At 38.2% G+C, this 8837-nt stretch overlaps 1 pseudogene; it reads right to left on the reverse strand.

The window, feature by feature from the left end:
- Positions 1-553: 553 nt before the first annotated feature.
- LOC121040349 (Y-box-binding protein 1-like) lies at positions 554-7170 on the reverse strand (annotated as a pseudogene).
- Between the last annotated feature and the right edge of the window lie 1667 nt (positions 7171-8837).

Here is an 8837-nt window from a genome sequence, read left to right on the forward strand (position 1 = left end):
AAAAAACCCATGCTGCATAGATAATGCAGATAGTTCTATTTATCTGCTTAATGGGATAAAAGCAAGCACTTAAGGTCTTCAGCTCTAATCTTTTGTTCATTTCTTAAATCTTTTTCTTTTTTTTAAGTTTATTTATTTGAGAGAGAGAGAGAGAGAATATGATTCGTGGAGGGCAAGATAGAGAATCCTAAGCAGGCTTCAGTGCTTCCAGCACAGAGCCCCATGTAGGGCTCTATCTCAGGAACCATGAGATTATGACCTTAGCCAAAGTCAAGACTCCCATGCTTAACCAACTGAGCCACCCAGGTGCCACTCATTTCTTATTGCAGGGATTTCATATTGATTTTTTCTTGTTGGATGACTAAACCTGATCATGGTAGCAATGGTAAGCCGCATTTACTCATCCCCACTGTGCTCAGCCTTGGAAGCTGACGAAATCTCAGCTGGTGGATCCACTGCTTTGCCATCTTGTGGTTTAGAGTTTTCTGGGCATCTGCCTCTGTAATTGAAGTTGCTGCGGTACCCAGGTTGAGGTGGCTGGTGATTTTGGGTCTCATTTCTTTGATTTTTCCTTATCTTCTTCATTGTTCTCTGGACTGGCTTTAAAAATTTTTTTTTTGTTAATATTTATTTTTGAGAGAAAGAGAGACAGAGCACGAGTGGGGGAGAGTCAGAGAGAGAGGGAGACACAGAATCCTAAGCAGGCTCCAGGCTCTGAGCTTCAGCACAGAGCCCGATATGGGGGTTCACACCCATGAGCTGTGAAATCATAACTTGAGCCGAAGTGGGATGCCCAACTGACTGATCTGCCCAAGTGCCCCTAGGCTGTCTTTGGCAAGGAGGACCCCTTGTGGAATCATGATCTATAGCCCCAGTAATATTCTGTCTCACTTTTTTATCTTCTTCTGTTGCAGCCTGCTTGGATAGGGAGGTTGAGAATACTGTGGTCCATGCCCATAGGGCCTCTGCACATAGTAAAGTGGAATCCAACCCACCATCTGTGGTAGGGCCTATGCTATGTGGCCTGGCCTTTGGGAGCACTCTCCAATCCCTTCTTCTTTTCCTACTCTCACTATTTTGGTAATTCTGTGGGTAAATGCATGAAGGACCCCTGTGACATGGAGAGCGCCTATAATGGTTATGGTATGCTGCATTCTTACTGCCTTGCAGTGGAACTCCACTGAGGCCTGTCACATTAGCTGCTTCTGAACCCTTTTCTCCTTTGACAACATCAAACTCCAGCCTCTCTGTCTCCTGCACTGGGAAGGTACTTCCTGGGTTCTTCTTTATGGTAAGCTGGTGTACATTGTCCTCTGTGTCATTCCAGTTGATGAAACCATATCCGTTTCTTCCATATCCGTTGAACCATTTTACTGTTCCCAAACCTTCCATTGCAGTGATCTTGTGGCTGCTGGCTAGTGTCCCCCATGAGGCCACTGCCCATTGTACCGGGCTTGGTGTCAGCAGTGCTGAGGGCAAGGACTGCGGTTGGCTACTGGGTCTCAGCCTCCGTGCTTACAGCTATGGTGATGGTGACTGGGGCCAGATTAGGTAGCTGGGCTCCTCCTGGGGTGTGATGATAACTAGGCCTGTGGAGGCAGTGGGACTGCTCAGGGCTCTCTGGGGTCCACTCTCTTTTCCTACTTCTGATGGAACTCCATTTTAAATTAATTTTTGTGAGTGGTGTGAGTTAGGGGTCCAATTTCATTGTTCTGCGTGTGGTTCTCTAGTTCGCCCAGCACTATTTATTGAAAAGACTATCTTTTCCTTATTGGGTGTTTTTGGCTTCCTTGGCAAATATTAGTTGGCAGTATATACTGGTATTTAATTCTGGGGTTTCTACTCTGTTCCATAGGTTGTGTCTATTTTTGTGCCAGTACTGTTTTGTTTTTGTTTTTGTTTTTGTTTTACCATGGCTTTGTAGTATAGCTTGAAATCCAGAAACATGGTACCTCTGTCTTCGCTCTTTTTTCTCAAAATTATTTTGCCTATTTTAGGTCTTTTGTGGATCCACACAAATTTTAGTGTTCTCTCTTCTGTTTCTGTGAAGAATGCTATTGGTATTTTGGTTGGGGTTATGCTGAATGTCGAAGGCTTTTGGTATTATGCCCATCTTAACAATATTAAGTCTTTTGATCCATGAACACAGGATATTTTTCCACTTTTTGTGTTGATTTCTTTTAGCTAAATTTTGTAGTTTTTGTTGTATATATCTTTTACTTCCTTGTGTTAAATTTATTCCTAAGAACTTTATTGTTTTTGATGGTGTTGTGAATGGGATGGTTGTATTTATTTGTTTTCAGATTCTTTATCATTAGTGTAAAAGAATGCAATTGATGTCTATATGTTGATTTTGTATCCTGGGATTTCAGTGAAATTGTTGATGGATATTTTTATTGTTGCTAGTAATTAATTTTATAAATAATTTCACAATAAATAATGTTTGTATATCATTTCATACTTTTCCAGTGTATATTCGGGATAAATTCCTAGAGGTAGAAATGTCAAGGGTAAAATCATGTTTTTGGGTAAACATGTTAACAGACTTTAAGTTTTAGAATGGTTTTATATTCACAACAATATTGAACAGAAGGTACAGAGATTTCTCCTAAACCCCCTGCCTCCACACATCCACAACTTGCCCTTTTATCAAAATCCCTGACCAGAGTGGTGCATTTGTTGGCAGTGACGAGCCTACATTGATACATTATTGTGACCCAAAGTCCATAGTTTACATTAGGGTACAGTCTAATTGGTTTTGTGCATTCTATAGATTTGGACAAATGTATAATGACATGTATCCATAATTATAGTATACAGGGCATTTTCCCTGTCCTAATAATCTTCTGTGCTTTGTCTATTCATCCCATGCCCCCAGGCCCCTAGTGACCACTGATCTTTTTATTGTATCCATAGTTTTGCCTTTTCCAGAATGTCATATGATTGGAATCATATAATAGTACTTCTTTTACCTAGTAATATACATTTAATTTTCTTTCATGTCTTTTCATGGCTTAACAGATCTTTCTTTTTAGTGCTGAATATTAATCCACTGTCTGGATGTATCACAGTTTATCCATTCACCTATTGAAGAACATCTTGATTGCCTCAAAGTTTTGGCAATTATTAATAAAGCTGCTACACACATTTTTAATGTAGATTTTTTGTGTAGACATACATTTCCAGCTCCTTTGAGTAAATATCAAAGAGTGAGATTGATGAGTTGTATGGTAAGAGTATGTTTATTTTAATAAGAAACTGCCAAAGTATCCTCCAAAGTGGCTGTAGCATTTTGCATTCCCACCAACAATGAATGAGAGTTCCCGTTGCTCCTCACCCTTGCCAACTTTTGGTATTGTCAGTTTTTTCATTGTTAGATCAACTGATTTTGATAATTTCTAATAAGTGTGTAGTGGTTTCTCAGTTGTTTTAATTTGCGTTTCCCCAATGACATCTGATGTGAAACTCTTTCATATGTTCATTTGCCATCTGTATATCTCACTTGGTGAGATGCCTGTTGAGGTCTTTGGCCCATTTTTTAATTGGGCTGTTTGTTTTCATGTTGTTGAGTTTTAAGTATTCTTCGTATAGTTTGGGTAACAGTCCTTTATCATGGGTTTTCTGCAAATATTTTCTCTCAATTTGTGGCTTGTCTTTGCTTTCTTTTGATAGTATATTATGCAGAGCAGAAAGTTAAAAAAATTTTTTTTAAGTTTATTTATTTTGAGAGAGAGAGAGAGAGAGAGAGAGAAAGAGAGCAAGAACAGGGGAGGGGCAGAGAGAGAGAGAAAATCCCAAGTAGGCACTAAGCTGTTAGTGCAGATCCCCACATGGGGCTCTATCTGATGAACCCTGAGATCACGACCTGAGCCGAAATCAAGAGTCAGACGCTTAGCCAACTGAGTCACCCAAGCGCCCCAGAAAGTTTTAATTTTAAGGAATTGCAGCTTATTAATTATTTCTTTCATGGATCATGCCTTCACTGTTGTATTTAAAAAGTAATTACAGACATAAGGTCATCTAGATTTTCTCCAATGTGATTTTTTAGGAGTTTTGTAGTTTTGTATTTTACATTTAGCTCTGTGATCCTTTCTGGGTTGATTTCTATAAGGGTGCAAAGTCTGTGTGTAGCTATTTCTTTTCCTTCTCCTTCTTCTTTTTGGTTTGGATGTCCAGTTGTTCCGGCACCAGTTATTTAAAAGACCATCTTTTCTTCACTGTATTGCCTTTGCTCCTTTGTCAAAGATCAGCTGGCTGTATTTATGGGGTCTATTTCTCAGCTCTCTATTCTGTTTCATTGATCTGTTTGTCCATTCTTTCACCAATACCACATAGTCTTATAATAATCATGAAGTCACATAGTGTCAACCCTTTGACTTTGTTCTTTGCCTTTAATATTGTGTTGGCTATTTTGAGTCTTTTGCCTCTCCATTCAAACTTTAGAATCGGTTTGTTGATATCTACACAATAACTTGATGGAATTTAGGATTGTACTGAATCTGTAGTTGGAGTTGGGAAGAACTGACATTTTGACAATATTTGAATCTTTCTATTCATGAACATGAAATATGGTGTCCATTTATTTACTTTTTTAATTTCATTGACCAGAGCTTTGCAGTTTTTCTCATATAGATCTTGTACATAATTTTGTTAGATTTATACCTAAGTATTTCAGTTTTTTGAAGGTGCTAATATAAATGACAATGCGTTTGTAATTTCAAATTCAACTTGTTTACAGTTCGTTGACCTTTTAACTTTCTATTCTGAAAGCTTGCTATAATCACTTATTAATTCCCTATTTTTTCTATATATTGCCAAACTGTTATCTTAATGGCGGTTCCAGTTTGCATTTCCACTAGAAATTGAGAAACATTCCCATTCCTAACATTTTCCCTGACAGATTTATTGTCAAACTTAAATATTGCCAATCTGATAGGCAAGCAATATTTTGTCACAATAGTGGTATTTAGAATTTTTCTTATTAAGGGGGATTGGCCATTGTTTTCTTATCTTTAAGAGTCATTTCTGTGTTCTTGTTCTGTGAACTACCTGTTCATATTCTTTAATAATTCTTCTGTTGGATTGTTGGTCTTTTTATTTGAGAGTTTGGGGAGCTCTTATTATATCGTTTATGCTGGCCTTTGTTCCACTTCCTTTTATTAGTTATAAGTAATTTCTCCAAGTTTTTATGTACATTTTAACTTTGTTTACAGTGTTTCTGCTCTGCAGGCTACTTTTAAATTATTAATTATTCATTCTTCTTTCTTGAATTGTAATTGGGTATTGAGATAGTTGGGAAGTTTCCCTGACCCCAGGTTGAAAGGTATTCATCTATATCATCTTCCAATTCATGTAAAATTTTTATTAATTTTTTCAAGATTTTATTTTTTAAGTAATCTTTACACCCAATGTGGGGCTTGAACCCACCACCCCCAAATCATTGCACGTTCCACTAACTGAGCCATCCAGGTGCCCTGTAAAATTTTAATTTATTTTTTTACTTTAAATATATGATCCTTTTGAAGTTTATCTTAGTGCATGGTGTGAGGTGCAGATCTAATTTTGTCTTTAGCCAAGAGGCTTTCCAGTTGTTCTAAAGCCAATTAAAAAGTTTGCCAGGTAGTGAAGTCTTTTTAACTTTCCCCCATACATTTTATTCCAAGTTTGGCAATTCATAGGTTTCTGGAGAGTAACATTTTCTTTCTTGTTAAAGAAAAATAAAGTTGACAATTGATTTGTCAAAACACAAATCGTAATTCTCTATGTATTCCATTAAAGACTTTTCAATAAATGAAGATCAAATATAAAGTGGCTAGTTTATTTTATTTTTTTTTTTACTTTTTATTTTTCTTAAGTTTATTTATTTTTGAGAGAGAGAGAGAGAGCGAGCAAGCAAGTGGGGGAGGGACAGAGAGAGGGAGAGAGAAAATCTCAAGCAGGCTCTGCAAGATCAGTGCTGATCCAGTTGTGGGAGTTGAACCCACAAACTGCGAGATCATGACCTGAGCCGAAGTCAGACACTTAACTGACTGAGCCACTCAGGTGTCCCTAAAGTAACAAGTTTTTAATAAGCAATTGGACATATTTCAAGCTACAAAATTCCCCCAGAAAAAAACCCAAGTTTTTTTTAAAATAACAATTTAATCCAGATATAATGTTGCTATTGATTATAGAGTCTCACAATGTGGTTTAAAGCAAAGCTGTTTTCATCTACCCACTCTGAAAATCAGCATGACTACAGGAGATTAGAATCAAATAGATAGTCTGTATTTTCTGAGGGTACAATTATTGCCCGTATTGATGCTCTCCAGCTAAAGACTACTAGGAACACACCTGTCGTTGGACAATTTAGATTTCTGCTGTCACGAGCAGTTGAAGGAGGCCACACAACTGGTGCTGGGAAATCACAGGGCATCTCAGTAGGTGTTGGAAAGGACTTTTAAAATAGGATTTCAGTGTTGGTTAGGTGATTTGGGGGAAGATATAAGGAATTTTAAGTCTCTGTTCTGAGGCTTTTTTTTTTTTTCTGGATTGCATGCTGTCAGGAAGCAGGGCTTCTCCTGATTGGGTATTTAGAATATCTGACTTAGAAGGAGGGAAGACTAGAGGGAAGCTAAAATGAGCAGGATTCATTCATGTTACTCGAGATAGGGAGATGTTGAATTGAATTGTTTGGACAACATTTACATTTTTCTCTGTCTTCACACATGATTACAGAGTGGTCTGGTTTCTGTCTTTATTTTTATAAATTTGAGTATGGTTGACACACAATGTTACATTAGTTTCATGCGTAGAGCATAGTGATTCACCATCTCTGTAGGTTATGCTGTGCTCACCACAAGTGTAACCACCATCTGTCACTACTGAGTACCATTGACTGTGTTCCCTACGCTGTACCTTTGATTCCCCTGACTTATTCATTCCATGGCTTGTTTCTTTCTTGATATCATAGTCAGAGAATGCTTTGTCCGATGTTGGTGTTCTGTGAGAAAGTGTTCAGGATAGTTTCCAGGTGTCAGGAGCTGCTTTTTTTTTTTTTCTTTTATGCTCCAAATAATGCAGAATTTTCCTTTTTAGTTCAATTTGTACACAATAACATATACCTGTATTAGTCAGGGTAACTAGTTCCAGCTGCTGTAGCAGATAATCCTCAAATCTCTGTTGCGTCATATTGGGCCAATCTTCAGGCTTCATCCATCTTGTGCACCACATGTAGCTATCCTCCACATGTGGCTTCCAAATATGCCACAGGAGGAGAAGACAAAGTGGAGAGAGCACACCAGGTAATTAGATACCTCACTGCAGAAGTGACACGCTTCACTTATCCATTGGCCAGGATTAGTCAAGCACTCCACATAGATTTAAGGGGTATAGTAGTTAGGGTTCTCCAGAGAAACAAAACAGCTGAGGGTGTGTGTGTGTGTGTGTGTGTGTGTGTGTGTGTGTGTGTGTAGAGACAGAGAATGAGAAAAAGAGAGAGAGAGAAAGAACAAACTTTATTTTAAGGAATTGGCTCACATTATAATAGAGGCTGGCAGGTCCAAAATCAACAGGGTAAGTCCAACAGGCAGGACACCCAGGGAAGAGCTGAGGTTGCACTTGAAGTCTACAGGCTGTCTGCTGGCAGAATTTCTTCCTGTTCTGGGGAGGGCAGTCTTTTTTCTATTCAGGACTTCAGTTGATTGGATGAGGCCCACCCACACTACAGAGGGCAATCTGCTTAACCGTAAAGTCCAGTGATACAAAGGTTAATCTCATCCAAAAAACACGTTCATAAAAACATCTAGAAAAAATGTTTGACCAAATATCTAGACACCAGGACCCAGCCAAACTGACACATAAAGTTAATCATCATAGGGAGGTATGTGATTTCCGTCTGGATTTTCTGCCAAGCCACTTAGAATTGGCAATTTGCAGCATGAGTCTTTGGTTCCCAGCCAGTTTTCTTGCCAAACAGTCCTTTTACTAATATATATGTTTTCAATAAAAATGCATATTTTATAAACATATGTTTATTAACTCAAGGCATTTTCATCAATGCACAAACCTTACATTTATCTAGCACTTTACAATTTTATATTCTGTGTGATAGGTAGGATGTGTATTGTTATTTCCATTTGACAGATAAAAATCATGAAACTAAGGTGACTTATGCAAGGCTGCATCGTAAGGAAGTGAAAGGCCCAAGACCAGAAGTCCAGTCCTCATTCTTTTTATTTGCCACAGACACATAGATAACGAAACATATCAAGATAAAACAAATCAGTCTTGGAACTTTGGATTTATGTCATCTGCTAGTAGGGAAAAAATGTCTGTAACCTTGCATAGTTTTAAGAAATAAAAATAACTGACCTAATTTCAGTTTTTAAAAAAAATGTTTAAAATTTTTAATGTTTATACATTTTTGAGAAACAGAGAGAGATTGAGCAGGGGAGGGTAGAGAGAGAGGAATCCGAAGCAGGCTCCAAGCTCTTAGCTGTCAGCACAGCGCCTGACGCGGAGGCTTGAACCCGCAAAGTGGGAGATCATGACCTGAGCCGAAGTGGGACGCTTAACTGACAAAGCCACCCAGGCGCCCTGACATAATTTCAGTTCTTATAGTGTAATGGCCATATCACGAAGGAGCAGGCTTTCTGTAGTATGTCACTGTGAGGAATGGTTAGTCCAAAAGGTGACAAGGTGGCATGGTGTTGTGTGTTAATTATAGTTTGGTCTTTTAATAATAATTGAGCTCACTAGCATGAGATTTCTAAGAGGTGCACAGTTGTGAGCAAACTCAGTGGACCTGCCAGACTTTCTAAAATAAGTACTAGCCGATTGCCCACTTCTGAGTTTAA

This window comes from Herpailurus yagouaroundi, unplaced genomic scaffold (assembly GCF_014898765.1).
Source record: "Herpailurus yagouaroundi ecotype Mexico unplaced genomic scaffold, PumYag 28, whole genome shotgun sequence".
Taxonomy (NCBI): Eukaryota; Metazoa; Chordata; class Mammalia; order Carnivora; family Felidae; genus Herpailurus; species Herpailurus yagouaroundi.